The sequence below is a fragment of the Felis catus genome, chromosome A2 (genome assembly GCF_018350175.1).
Source record: "Felis catus isolate Fca126 chromosome A2, F.catus_Fca126_mat1.0, whole genome shotgun sequence".
NCBI lineage: Eukaryota > Metazoa > Chordata > Mammalia > Carnivora > Felidae > Felis > Felis catus.
In genome coordinates, this window is record NC_058369.1 from 77,957,059 (window position 1) to 77,971,608 (window position 14,550).

The 14,550-nt window shown below is 43.1% G+C and overlaps 1 long non-coding RNA gene across 1 annotated transcript in view; it reads left to right on the plus strand.

Annotated features, from left to right (window-relative positions):
* LOC105260372 overlaps nt 1–14,550 on the plus strand; it is a 197,466-nt gene that overhangs the window by 28,637 nt on the left and 154,279 nt on the right. The window lies entirely within an intron of this gene.

The window sequence follows — 14,550 nt, forward strand, 5'->3', positions numbered from 1 at the left end:
ATAGATAACATGAACAGCTAAGAGCAAAAATTTGGGTGTTCTTCTAACTTAATCCGTTCAAATAAATTATGGAAAAGAGAAAATAATTCAGATATGTTGGACTAACTGAAGGTCACTTAACCAAGGGTGACTGGGGTAACTGTAGCATCAGGCCAGGTGGGGCATGGAGCATTCTGGGTGTTGGGTGGGAGCCAGGCCAGGAGCCCTAAGGCCACTGCCAAGAATGAGGCCCGGGGTGAAGCCAAGGAGACGAACCTGAGCCAAAGAGAAGCAAGGGCTGGTACTTGAAGGCAGCGGGGGGTCAACACTGAGCAATAGCCAGCCCTCAAAAGAACCTGGAAAAAGCCTAGAGGAGGTAAAGGGTCGGCCTCAAGGAAAAGATCTGGAACCCAAGAGTCTTCCTCAGGGAAGATGGTGGAGCCTGGCAGGGAGGACCTCCAGAGCAGCAAGGCGACAGGCTGGGATCACCCAGGAGATAGGTTACCATCTTCTGAGGCTCTCTTGTCTTTCTATATTAGCCTGGCTACACTTTTCTGTCCTTGTCAGAGTCTTTCCTTCTGTTAGGCTTTCTTTGATGGATATAAATGTATTCTTCTATAATTAGGCACTATACTAAGAAGAGCAGGCTAGATCATGTACCTCCAAAATCTCAGTGACTTAACACAATAAAAGTTCACGTTAGGCTCCTATCACAGCCCGAGCTAAGTCTTTGAGGGTGGGGAGAGAGGGGACTCAGGTTCCTTTATCTGGTGGTGCTGCCATTCTCCATCAGGGATTCTTAACGTTGGTTTATAATATCCTTTTTCACATTTTTAGCACCAGCTTGTTAAGGAAGTGTGAGCTACCTCCTGCTCCCCTACCAGCTGCCTCCTTAGCCTTCCCATCGATATGCTCATTAACAAATTCAGAAAATGTGGTTTTGACCAAGTAAATTGATAAGCAGGTGGCAAACCTGGGGTGACTAGCAAACAAGACTGGGGATGTTTCCTCAGGATTGGTTCTGAGCCCAGTATTCTTATTTCCTTTGGTGGTTTGTATAATAGAGAAGTAGCTCATTATATTTCCAAAATAAATTTTCAGCATGAGAAGAGAGAGGCCCTTAATTTGGAATGGTTTTGATTTAGTTGGAGAAGTTATCAGAGACTGTCCATAGAAATAAGACTCATCCACTGAAATGAGAAAGAGCCTCTTGGAGTCTCAGATTCCCTCAGTGGAGGAAGTGGATCAGACAGTCCCCAGGGTTTCTTCCAGTTTTAGTCTTTAGGTAGTATGAAGATGAAGAAAAACTTTAAGAATATGATAGTCAAAGCTGAAAAATACCTAAGGGTTTTTAATGCTTTATATGTGACTATCTTATTAAAGTAAAGCAGTTGTAAAGGAAAAAATGTACTAATAAAAATGTAGTGGGTGTGTGGGTTAGCATTCTTGATTGCAAGCAAGAGAAATTCTGGCTGATTTAAACCAAAAAGCAATTTGTTGAGAGGGTCTTGGGCTAAGTCACAGAATCTCCAAGAAGGCCAAGCTTAAGACCCAGGTGAGATTCAGAGCCCGAATCATGCCAGAGGACACATGATCAGGACATGTCTGCTGTTCTCACTAAATGCTAGAGGTCCCATGGTCCCCTAGGGCACAGATGAATTCTCGACCGTTCCAGCTTCTTTGCTTCACTCTTTCCAGATTTAAAGTCTCAGGCAGGAGCATCTGATTGGCTAAGACTGGTTTACATATCTGAGCCCTGTCTTTCAGCCATGGTAAAATTAAAGATCAGACCCATCCACTCAGACCTATGTAATGGGGAAAATCCCCCAAACACAGGCAAGGACTCCTTCAGAGTCCCTACAAATTTTCACTACATCTAGCATACTGAAGATCATCTCTATCAGTCCAGAGGCAGGGAAAAAAAGGGTAATTTCTTTCTAGTATATTAGTATTTCTAATATAATTTTTCAACGTTTTTTTTTTTTTTGGGGGGGGGACAGAGAGAGACAGAGCATGAACGGGGGAGGGGCAGAGAGAGAGGGAGACACAGAATCGGAAACAGGCTCCAGGCTCCGAGCCATCAGCCCAGAGCCTGACGCGGGGCTCGAACTCACGGACCGCGAGATCGTGACCTGGCTGAAGTCGGACGCTTAACCGACTGTGCCACCCAGGCGCCCCTCTAATATAATTTTTTAATATTAGTATTTCTAATATAATTTCCTTATATTCTTCTAGAAGTGAGGCGGATTTCTCTCTTTAGTGTTTTACCTCCTAAAAAGGTACAGAACTGAAAAACACAAGATTCTTGATTCATTCAAAATCAACAGTCCATAGGTATAAGGAGACTGGATTAAATTCCTCCATGATAGATATCATGCATATTTCTGTTAGTTTTGGTGGCCAAGCTTTGGAGCCTTTTTCCTGTGTTGGGACATTCTTCATTTTGTGCTTAACTGTGATGTACAGCCTGCTAGCACTTGACAAGTTGAAAATTTGAGATGATTCCCATTTTACTTTCCCTGCTGCCAAGTCTTGGGCATGTGATGCAGGCACCAACCACCCCCAGGTGGTCTGCTCCAGACCTTGAACTGGAAACTGGAGACACAGAGGAGGGGATGGTGAGGAAGTCTCTCTGGTAGTGACGCAATAGAGGCAGTGGTGCTGGTGACCACTGTGGGTGCTGAGGGCCAGTGGCGTTAGCCCTACAGGTGTCCAAGGTTGGGTGCTGGTCAAGAAGTACCTCTCAAGACCAGTTCCGCAGGGTGATTCGGGGTGGTTTTCCTGGCCTCATAACCACGATCCTGGATGTCCAGTTGTCTTGGTGACTTTGTGATACCCAATATTTTCTTTAGTAAGTTGTCTTTTTCTCTGTAATGAACTAGTATAGGAGCCCCTGGGTGGTTCAGTTGGTTAAGCCTCTGACTCTTGATTTCGGCGCAGGTCATTATCTCATGGTTCGTGAGTCTGAGCCCTATGCTGACAGTATGTGGAGCCTGCTTAGGATTCTCTCTCTTTCTCTCTCTCTGTCCCTGCCCCCCCTCCACACTCTCTCTCAAAATAAATAAACTTAAAAAAAAGTTGAAATGAAGTAGTGCAGATTTCCATTGCTGGCAGCTAAGAACTCTGTTACATATTGGCACTTTAATATCCTCTTATGGTGTCCAACCTAGTGCCTGATATACAGTATAAGAACTGTAACTATTTGTTATGTAGGTTGACAAGAAGGAGGAAAGGAAGGAGAGAAAGAAAGATGGAAGGAGGGAGGAAAGGAAAGAAAGGGAAAGGAAGGGAAGGAGGGAGAAAGAAAAGAATAGGGTATATAGTTTGGAAGCTAATCCTTTTATTGTTTATAACTTTCAGAGGTTGGGTTGGGGGGAGGTGGTCACACGAAATGAAGAACAGAGGGTACCTGGAGAAAGTATACAGGGAGGTCACAAGGACAGGGGAAAATAGAGATTTATTTTGAGAGGGTCAAAACAATGAGTGTGATTTGGCCTTAAAAAAGTTCAGGGATAGGGGCGCCTGGGTGGCTCAGTTGGTTGAGCGTCTAGCTTCGACTCGGGTCATGATCTCCTGGTTTGTGAGTTCAAGCCCAGCGTCAGGCTCTGTGCTGACAGCTCAGAGCCTGGAGCCTGCTTTGGATTCTGTCTCCTTCTCTCTCTGCCCCTCCCCCACTTGTGCTCTGTCTCTGTCTCTCAAAAATAGATAAATGAAAAAAATTTTTTTAAAGGTTCAGGGACAGAGAACACATGTATTTATTGTTATATAGGTTCTGCGGCTTACACCAGAGACCCAAACTAACTGTGACGTAAACAAGGTAGAAATTTGTTTCTCATGTTACAGTCAAGAAGTAGATGGTGTGGAGGTTTTGCTCCATGAAGTCATTCAGGGATCTGAGTTTCTTCCATGTTATTGTTCTGTGATACTTAGGATATTGCCCTTGCCGACATGGTCCATAGGGCACACCGTCACGTCCACGCCCACAGTGCAAGCAAAAGGAGGAGGAATGACAGGTGTGCCCCTTCCATTACAACACATTCTGGAGCTGAATCTATCATTTCCCTTCACATGCAGTTGGTCTGCTCGTGACCACACTGGACCGTAAGGAAAGATGAACAATGCAGTCTTTATGTTGAACATTCATTTGAACCTCTACCAGTCAAGGGTTCTATCACTACAGAGAAAGAGGAGAAAAGATAACTAGAGAACAACCAATGTGGAAGCAATCTCTGCTAGGACAGAGAATTAGCAGGTTGAAACTTTAACACATGGGATTAGATGAGAATACAGAAGAATTTTCGAGGGTTGCTGAGCACAGTTACTTTAGAATGTGAGAAATGCTTCCAGATGTCGGACGGTTGTGATTTGTAATGAAATAGGTTGAGGAAAGGGACGGCTCATGCTCAGCCTCAGCCTAATGTCTATATTCAGAAATGACAAAGGGTACAAAACAGCACTAAATGAAAGTTTAAAGGTCTTTCTCAGGGCAGATTGCTACAGCTAGAGTTGGATGCTTGGCGGAAGGCAGCGTGCCTGTCCAAATGCTCCTCTGGGCCATTGTAGAAAATGCAGTGGCCTCTAAGGAGGTCAGAGAGGCGTCCGCCCTGGAGGAGACAGAGAAAATACCAAGAGAAATTTACAGATGACAAATACAAGGGCAAATTGGGTGCAAGTTCAAAGCTGTGGAAATATCGTGGAGAGAGAGAGGGCACATGTACATCTGTGTTCTCTTGCAACACATTGCTCGGGGCCAAGAGTAACAGGGCTCTAAGCCACTGGTGGCAGGGATGAAGGGCAGCGTCCAGGGAATGGCAGCTGGCTCTGACCCTTCCAGGGCCCCTGCCACCCAGGCGGAAGGCTTCCACTGTCTCTTCTGAAGCACGCTTTCTGAAGCAGTCTTTAAGTAACTGATTTTTCTAGGAGAGCAGTAATGCTTGGCCTGTCTCCACTACTGTAAATGCCTCAAAAGCTTTTTATAGGCATTGCCTTTGAAAAGCTTTGAAAAGCTCAATGAAAGCTTTGAGATACATGCAGCCATCTTTCCTGCCTGCACTGAGGGGGCCCACCTGAGCCGGGAGTCAGTACGGCCAACCCACAGAAGAAAGAAGAACTGAGAGATCCCAGGCTGGGGAGGAGAAACAGAGATAAAGGCTTGGAACGAGGAGTCGTGGGGGCTGGCCACCCCTGACCTTCCCAGGCAAGGGAGCCCAAACAGTCTCTGTTGTTGCTCCAGGTAGTTTGAACGGAGTTGTCATTGTAGCTAAAAGACTCTGGGCTAAGATGCTCTTTACAGGGAGTTTGTCCTTCTTCGATTCCTTCCCTGACATTGACTCCTTTCTTTCTAGACCCCCTGAGGGAGTTGGCATTGCAGGACCTACCTCTCTCCTTTTCCTGGTTCAGGAGTTTTCCGCCTCTCACTAATTTTCCTAGTTTCCTTTGCGGGGATCTCCAACTGCAAGCTGGAATTCTTATTTCTTCATTTCTTCCTGAGTCTGTCTTTACTGCCTAGCCCCACCTTTCTTTCTTTCTTTCTTTCTTTCTTTCTTTCTTTCTTTCTTTCTTTCTTTCTTTCTTTCTTTCTTTCTTTCTTTCTTTCTTTCTTTCTTTCTTTCTTTCATCACCTCAGATGGCTTCTCTGTTTTCGTTTGAGGAGGTGTATCAGGCTCAGTTTTCTCTCTTTTGCTTCCGTTCTGTGTCTTTGCAGCTGGTAACCCTATGTCTTTCTTCTCTTCTGATCTTCATCTTGGGACATTTGTATAAATATGTTCCTTTTTGACACAGATATCACACACCGGCCGCTTGCCAACCTGTTTTGTTTTGTTACTATATTAGACACTGCTCTGTTATGTTTCATACCTAAAACGCTTCCAGACTACACATTTCACTCTGATGTTTTTGTGTTTTTTTTTTAAGTTTTATTTATTTATTTATTTTGAGAGAAAGAGAGAGACCATGAGCAGGGGAGGGGCAGAGAGAGAGGGAGATAGGAAATGCTAAGCAGGCTCTGTGCTGTCAGTGTGGAGCCTGATGCAGGGCTTGAACTCACAAACTGTGAGATCATTACCTGAGCCGAAATCAAGAGTTGGACGCTTAACTGACTGAGCCAGCAGGCACTCCACTCTGATGGTTTATTTATGCCTTACCTCTGGCTGCTCCTCATATCAAGTGAAATGATTAGTCCTAAATGAACATCACTGGCAAGTATTTCATTCTCCTCATGCCAGCAGTTCTGTTTCTTACTTATCCCTTAAAAAAATTTGTTTTATGTTTATTTATTTTTGACAGAGAGAAAGAGAGAGAGAGAAAGAGACACAGCATGAATGAGGGAGGGGCAGAGAGAGAGGGAGACACAGAATCTGAAGCAGGCTCCAGGCTCTGAGCTGTCAGCACAAAGCCCGACGTGGGGCTCAAACCCACAAACCGTGAGATCACGACCTGAGGTGAGTCGGATGTTCAGCCGACTGAGCCACCCAGGCACCCCTGTTTCTCACTTATTCCTTTCATTAAGCCTCAAACCAGTGCCTTTCTCCAGGGCTGTTAAACCTTTGTAGTTATTTAAAGGCAAATCACATAGCACTTGCTTAGATTATAAGTCCAATTGATAAATGTTGAAGGAATGAAGAATGTGACATACACCACAGTTAAATAAGTGTTGGTAAGAACAATCGATGGATGCTGAAATCAGTGGGCAAAGTATAAGGAGAAACAGGATATTTGTGTAGTCTCAAAGCATCTCCCCACAAGAAATATATTGATTGTGAGGGGGAAAATAATAAATTTACATTAGAGAAACCTAGAAGACATCACCTTAACCAAGGTGATGCACGAGACATGTAAACAATATTCCTTCTAAGGCATTCTCGCCAAAAAATGTATAACCTCAGTGTAATCATGAGATATCAGAAAAATCCAGATCAAGGAACATTCTGTAGAATAACTAACCAGTATTCCTGGAATCACATTCCCAAATAAATGATTTACTCACAAGGTAAAAGCGTCAAGGTCATGATAAGGAAAGACTGAGGAAATGTTACAGATTGGAGGAGACTAGGGACACTGGACAACTGAATGCGCTTGACCCTGGATTGGATCCTGAACAAAGAAAGGACAGCAGCAGGCAACTGGTGAAATTTGAGTAACACCTGCAGATTAAGTAATGTTATTATTGATGTTAGTTTTCTTTTTTCTAACTGTGGTTTTTAAAAAGTTGAGATATAATTGACGTATTATATTAGTTTCAGGCATATAACATAATCATTTGATATCTGTGTACGTCCCCAAATGATCACCACAATAAATCTTGTGAACATCCATCACAACACATAGTTGTAAAATTTTCTTCTTGTGATAAGAACTTTTAAGATCTATTCTCTTAGCAACTTTCAAATATGTAATGCAGTATTGTTAACTATAGTCACTATGTTAATTTTCTAATTTAGACAATTACTGATTCACTGTCTGGGTTATAGTCCAGGCATCAGGATTTTTAAAAAGCAGCTCCAGAGGCACCTGGGTGGCTCAGTTGGTTAAGCATCCAACTTTGGCTCAGGTCATGATCTCATGGTTTGTGGGTTTGAGCCCCACGTTGGGCTCTGTGCTGACAGCTCAGAGCCTGGAGCCTGCCTCAAATCCTTTGTCTCCCTCCACCCCTCCCCCGCTCATGCTCTGTCTCTCTCTCAAAAATAAATAAACATTAAAAAAAATTGTTTTTTAAAAAGCAGCTCCAATGGGGCACCTGGGTGGCTTGTTCCGCTAGGTGTCTGACTTCACCTTGAGTCATGGTGTCATTTTGTGTAGGTTCAAGCCCCACATTGGACTCTCTGCTATCAGCTCAGAGCCCGCTTTGGATTCTCTGTCTCTCTCTGTCTCCTCTCTCTGCCCCTCCTGCACATGCACTCTCTCTCTCAAAAAAATTTTTTTTAAAAAAGCAGCTCCAGTGTTTCTAATGTGCAAAATTTGAAAACCACTGATCTAACTACATGGTAAAGGAGGGAAGTCTTAAATATTAGTAATGGCTTGGGGACCAGCTGCAGCTATTCCACTCTCCTTTGTGTAGTAAGTCCTTGCAAAGATTGCAGCCAGCCATGACCTTGACTGGGACTCTTGAAGGACTGGACTTCCGAGAGGTGGGACACCTGCAGATCAGAGAGGATCCAGGTGGGGACTGTGCCCCACATCCACATCTCCTGGCCCCATGTCCTACTCCAGGCACTGCTGCGCTGACTGGTTTCCTGTGGGCTTTGATGGGCCTTGTGCAGATGCACTTGAGCCTATGCAGTGAACCTCTCACTTTTGGTCTGGGGTGTTGCTGATGCCGAGGTAAGAGACACCTGTAGGAAACCACCCCGTGCTTATCCATGCACAGCCCAGAAGCGTGGGTGAGTTAATGACAGTTCCTTATGTTATCTTGTCGGGAGACAGTTTAGGGGTGTCTTTCATCGGCTCCTCAGGGTGTCCTGGCATTATGGAGCACCAGTTTTGCCCTTAGCAATGGCTGGCCCATTCTCACTTCCTTACATTGTTTCTCCCTCCCTCCCTGTTTCCTTCACCTGTCCTGCCCTAGTGCTCCAGGAATCACATTCTCAAATAAACAACTTACAAATTCCAAAGGCTCTATTTTGCAGAGAACCGAGGCTAAGATAATCTTTGGTGAAAACAATAAAATGATTCAAAGTTGAGACCGTCATGGAAAAATCCAGGAGGTCTGGTCTGGGGATGAGGTTCTTTTCTGTTCTGTGCTCTATGGCCCTCTTTCCTCCTCTTTTTTTTTTTTTTTTTTTTTTTTTATGGAAGCCCAGACAGCTAGTCCAGCATCAGCTTTCTTTCTTTTTTGACTAGTCCTTCCTAACTCTACAACTTTCCTCGGCCACCTCTCTCCTCATGTTTCCATTTGTGCCTCATAGCTCTCCCTCACGAGCCCCTTGGCGGAAGCCAGAAGAAAACTAAGCTGCTTACACCACTGCTCTGCTCTGCGTAAACAAATCCACCCCTTCTCAGGCTGCTGCTGCTGCTGTTGCCCTTGGAACCAACTCTTCTTTCCTCCTCCAGCATGTTCGCCCAGGTTCTGCTTCACCTTCTGGCCAGTCCACCTGCCTCCTGAGTTCCCCATCTGCCCCCATTGGTGGCACCTGCCTTTCTTCCTGTGCCTCATCACCGCCACTTGGTTGGGGTCTTTCCCACTCTCATCAGGGTCCTTTGACTTGGACAGCAACACTGTGAGGCAAGTAGGGGAAGAATCAGTGATGAAGTAGTTCCTAAGGGCTGTTTGCCTTCTTGAAGACTATAATCCCTTATTTATTCATTTGGTAGTTATTGAGTGCCCAATATGCGAGACACTTCATTCTAGGTGTTGGGTATATTGCCATGAATAAGACCAACAAAAAAGCTCCCGCCTACATACAGCTTACATCCCAGTAACTGGCAAATTAGTGATAGATAGTGATCTAAAGGGGCATCTGGTAGCTTAGTCGGTTAAGCATCTGACTCTTGATTTCAGCTCAGGTCGTGATCTCTCAGTTAGCGGGTTCGAGCCCTGCGTCAGGCTCTGTGCACACAGCGCAGAACCTGCTTAGGATTCTTTCTGTCCCTCTCTCTCTTTGCCTGTCCCCCATTCATACTCTCTCTCTCTCGCTCTCTCTCAAAACTAAATAAACATTAAAAAAAGGAAGTGTGACCTAAATGCTGCACCTCTCTTTCTTTCTAAAATAGTTCTTTTCTCACTGTATTCTTCTTTTCACTCCACCTGTGTCCTGAACGGTGGGCATACAGCATTCATTCTTACACCTCATGGGGCAGCTTTCTTATTTGTCTTTGGTTTAAGATTAAAGTCCATCTCTGATTCACTGTCCCTCCCCCCGCACCACCACCCGGGGCTCCTCTCCTTCTCTGTTGAGGGAACACTTGGCTACCTGAGTGGTCTTCAGTTGTAAATACTCGAGAATTTTGGACCTAGCTTTCCGTGTCTTAGCTGGGATCCCACCACCTGGAGGGCAGGAAAGCCAGGTTCTCCACCAGACTTTCACTCTCAGCTACAGCTCTTTTCCATTGATCATTCTCTCTGTGGTTTTGCGAAAGAGTGCCCCATTCTCAGATCTGTAACTTAATGTTTATCATAACAGCAGCAATAGAAATTCTTCCTTATGTAACAGCTGTTACATAATAAACCATCGTTATTATTAGTTGAGGTTAGTGAATGGGACCACCAATCTCTGTGGAGTCTGCACAGGAGCAGTTCAGCATTGTAGATGCACAAGCTGATTCAGAAAGAGGCCACGTGATGTGCAGACTTTCTTATTTCCCCTCATTCCCCTCAGATACCCGAGTATGACTGAGTGCTTTTACAGTTTGGGGGCGCACTCTCTTTGGGAATTTGCCATTGTTGTTTTTGAAGATAAAAGAATTTGTGCTGTCGTTGCCAGCTCGCTCTGAAGGCATACAAGCAAGTTGTGTCTTTCCACGATGTTGGCTCCATTCAATCCTAAAGCAAGGCTAACATAATTGTAAAGCAGATTCAGGATTCCAAACTCAGTGACATTTCATGACACATGTAACTTGGCTTCATGCAGGTCATACAAAGCAAAGCACAATACGAACTCACAACACAAACAAGATACAATAAAGAGTAAAAAGTTAACAAACTGCACATGAGGTCAGTCCTCACAACACAAACAAGATACAATAAAGAGTAAGAAGTTAACAAACTGCACATGAGGTCAGTCCGTGAGCACACAGATGAGATGAGGCATCATTCTGGTCCAGGCCAGTTCTCAGCACATGCTGCTTGTTATGGAGAATCTCTGCTGTGGTTGGAGATCAATCTGGTGGCAGTCACGTTTTTGATATGTTGAGGCATGAAAGGGTCAACATCTGGACAGTCTGAGAGTTTGCTGCAAAAATCCTGCCTTTTTAAAGAAGTATAATTAGTCTCGGGCCTTTGCAGACCTCCTCTGGTTTTGGTTATCATTTCTGGGTATCATCAGCCTGTGCTGGTTTTGGCAATATCTAGTCTCAGCTGCAACACCCCTGGCTGCTCATGTCAATGCTTGACATGAGTCTCTGCTTGACATGAGTGACTCCATCTTGCTCTCTGTAACGATAGAAAACTATCTAACTTTTCTGTTTTCAAGCACAAGTTTGGGAAAAGACATCTCCATTTCTTGATGGATTTGAAAGAGGGAGAACTGTTTACTCACCAGCTGACCTATCTTTACAAGATCTCCCTACAAGCCTCTCCTTCCCTCTCTCCATGGCTCACATTTTCTGACTGCCAAGATGATGACAGGGGTATAAGATTACCTCCATTTGGGAGATTTATTCCTTGAAATTTTACCTTTAGAGATCAAATATTTTGGATTAAGTGTTACCTTTCTTAACATCTACAATGTAAATAATTTCTGGAAGGAGGAGTAGGGAAGGAAAAACAATTGTCCCTCTACTTTTCTAGGTTCTTGTGTGAAAAACAAATTTAATCAAGTACATATGTGGTGAGAGCCCACTAAAGAAGTAACCAAAGCAGAAAGATTTTATGCCTTTTAGACAAACAAATTTGTGAAGAATCGATAAGAGAAAGAGGTTTGGACTACGTGTGGTAAAATGGCAAAGATATAACAAGGTTATTTACACAGTGTTCTTGGCCCTAAATTCCCTATTTCTGGTGATAAGGATGCCTATTAGCCTCCTGGTACAGGGAGGATATTTTCACATGGGAGATTTATCTCCTGCTTTCAGGGACACAGAGAGGGTCAGAGTGTCCTTATACCCGCTATTTCTCAAATACCTTTAATTCAAAATAATCAGTAGCCAAAGTGTCATATTTGGGGGTAACATATTCTGAGCCCTTACAGAGGTAACCTATTACTTTCTTTATACATTAGGGAGCTTATCACATCAATCTCCTCTACTTGAAAGAACTGGGTAGAATGAGCTCTGAATATCTTTTGGAGAGGGAGGCAGAAAGCCTTGAAAGATATGCAAGGCAGGCGTTGAAAGGGGACATGAGAGTCCCCAACACCAATAAAGGGCTGGGTGGCCCTTTGTGATTACCAGGATGTCATTAAGGGTGAGGCTGGGAGAAGAGATAGAGGCTCCTGAGGGTTCTTCACTGTTCAAAAGAAATTGACGATTCTACTTCCTCTGTAGACATCTGGTAATAGTGCTGCTTCTGGAAACAAGCCCCCATTGACCCACTTCCCCAGGGTAAGCAGTGTCTCTCAGCCTTTTTCCCACTCTGAGTTAGGCCAGACCACAGAAACTCATCTGCGTTTACAGATAGGCAGTAATGACAATTTGTTATAGGTATGACCGATTTTACTTTGGTTTTCTTCAAAAGCAATGAAAAAGAGCCACCACAAAGGATATAAACAAGGTTAAGTTTGCTGGAGTGTAGAATGGCTCCCCATTGTCTCTCTTTATCTTATAGAGACTTTTCTAGAGTTTGATGATCTTGCCAGCCTGCAAAGATGCTTTTTATGCTCCAAATAAGAAAAAAATTTACACTAGCACATGAGGCGATGATTTTACTGCACAGGAAGCTACATCTCTCAGACCTTCTGTCTGAGTTTACAGCCTTGAAATTCTTGTTGCATCAGCCCTGGGACAAATTTCCCCTTATCTGTGCTTATGCTTCTGGGCTGAGTTTTCCATTTATATCTACTAGAGATGATGGCAACTACGTATGCTCCATATTCCAGGGGTGGGACACACTTCTGTGAATAACAGTACCTCATACCAGTGGGAACTTAGCTGGTCAGAGAAGAGAAGAGTAGCTACTGGCCTTTCTGGAGCAGGGGAGCTTCTAATATATCCTGAGAGAGAGAGAGAGAGAGAGAGAGAGAGAGAGAGAGAGCTCCAGGCAGTGTTTCCTTTAAAATATATACTTTTGGGGCACCTGGGTGGCTCATTTGGTTAAGTGTCGAACTATAGCTCAGGTCATGATCTCGTCGTTCCTGAGTTTGAGTCCCACGTTGGGGCTCTGTGCTGAGGGCTTAGAGCCTGGAGCCTGTTTGATTCTGTGTCTCCCTCTCTCTGCCCTTCCCCCACTTGCAGTCTGTCTCTCTCTGTCTCTCTCTCAAAAATAAATAAATGTTAAATTTTTTTTAAATATATAATTCTAGGGTTAATGGGAAATGGCAAACAAACTTACAATATAAGTTTTGCTTTATAAAGTTTAAACTAGTTTCCAGCTGCTATGATGAATATTGAAGGTGGTAGTTGGGATATCTGTAATGTATTCTCTTTAACGTCATGTACTCTGATTTCAAATGCTTGAATTTGCAACGCTTAAGGACTATAGACTGCTTTTAAAATTGTAATTTTTTTATAATTTTTGTTTTTCTTGATGAACTTTTAAAAATACTTTTGGCAATCTAAGAAATTACCTTCTATGCTTGGAGGGTAAGGATGTGATGACAGTTGTTCTTCTTTATAAACTCCTATCTTTTTGGAACAGGTTGTGATTGTGGGAGGATTATTCTGATACTATTGCTTTGGCTGTGCAGTATTTTGCAACCTAAAAGTGAAAGTTTTCTCTGTTATCACTGAACATGCATCTTTGCTAAGCATACAATGGTAGCTCTCTAGATACAGATGAGTTCTTTAAAATCTGTTATTTCAGTTCAGTGGCTCTCAAATTTTAGCATGTATTAACATCACCTGGGAAGATTTCTGAAATGCACATATTTGGGTGTTACTCACAAAGCTTATAATTGAGTAGTGTGGGTTGGGGTCCAAGGATCTTCATCTATATTATGTTTTTTTTTTAATTTTAATTCCAGTATAATTAACATACAGTGTTATAGGAGTTTCAGGTGTACGATATAGTGATTCAAAAATTCTATGCATTACTTAGTGCTCACCAGGATAAATGTATTTTTTAATCCCTACCACCTATTTCACCCATTTTCCCCACCCCACGTTTGTTCTCTATATTTAAGAGTCTGTTTTTTGGCTTGTCTCTTTTTTTTCTTTGTTTGGTGTTTTGTTTCTTAAATTCCACATATAAGTGAAATCATATGGTATTTGTCTTTCTCCAATTGACTTATTTCGCTTATACCCTTTAGATCCATCCATGTCGTTGCAAATGGCAAGATTTCATTCATTTTTAAGGCAGAGTAATATTCCAGTGTGTGTGTGTGTGTGTGTGTGTATGTGTGTGTGTGTGTAAATCATCTCTTTATCCATTCATCTATCAATGTTCAGACACTTTGGCTGTTTCCATATCTTGGCTATTATAAATACTGCTGCAATAAATGGGTACATGTATCCCTTTGAATTAGTGTTTTCATATTTTTTGGTAAATACCCAGTAGTGGAATTACTGGATCATATGGTAATTCTATTTTTAAATTTTTGAAGAACCTCCATACTGTTTTCCACTGTGGCTGCCCCAGTTTGCATCCCCACCAACAGTACACAACAGTTCCTTTTTCTCTACATCCTCACTAACACTTGTTGTTTCTTATGTTTTTGCTTTTAACCATTCTGCCAGGGATGAGGTGATATCTCATTGTGGTTTTGATTTCCATTGTCCTGATGATGAGTGATGTTGAGTATCTTTTCATGTGTCTGTTGGCCA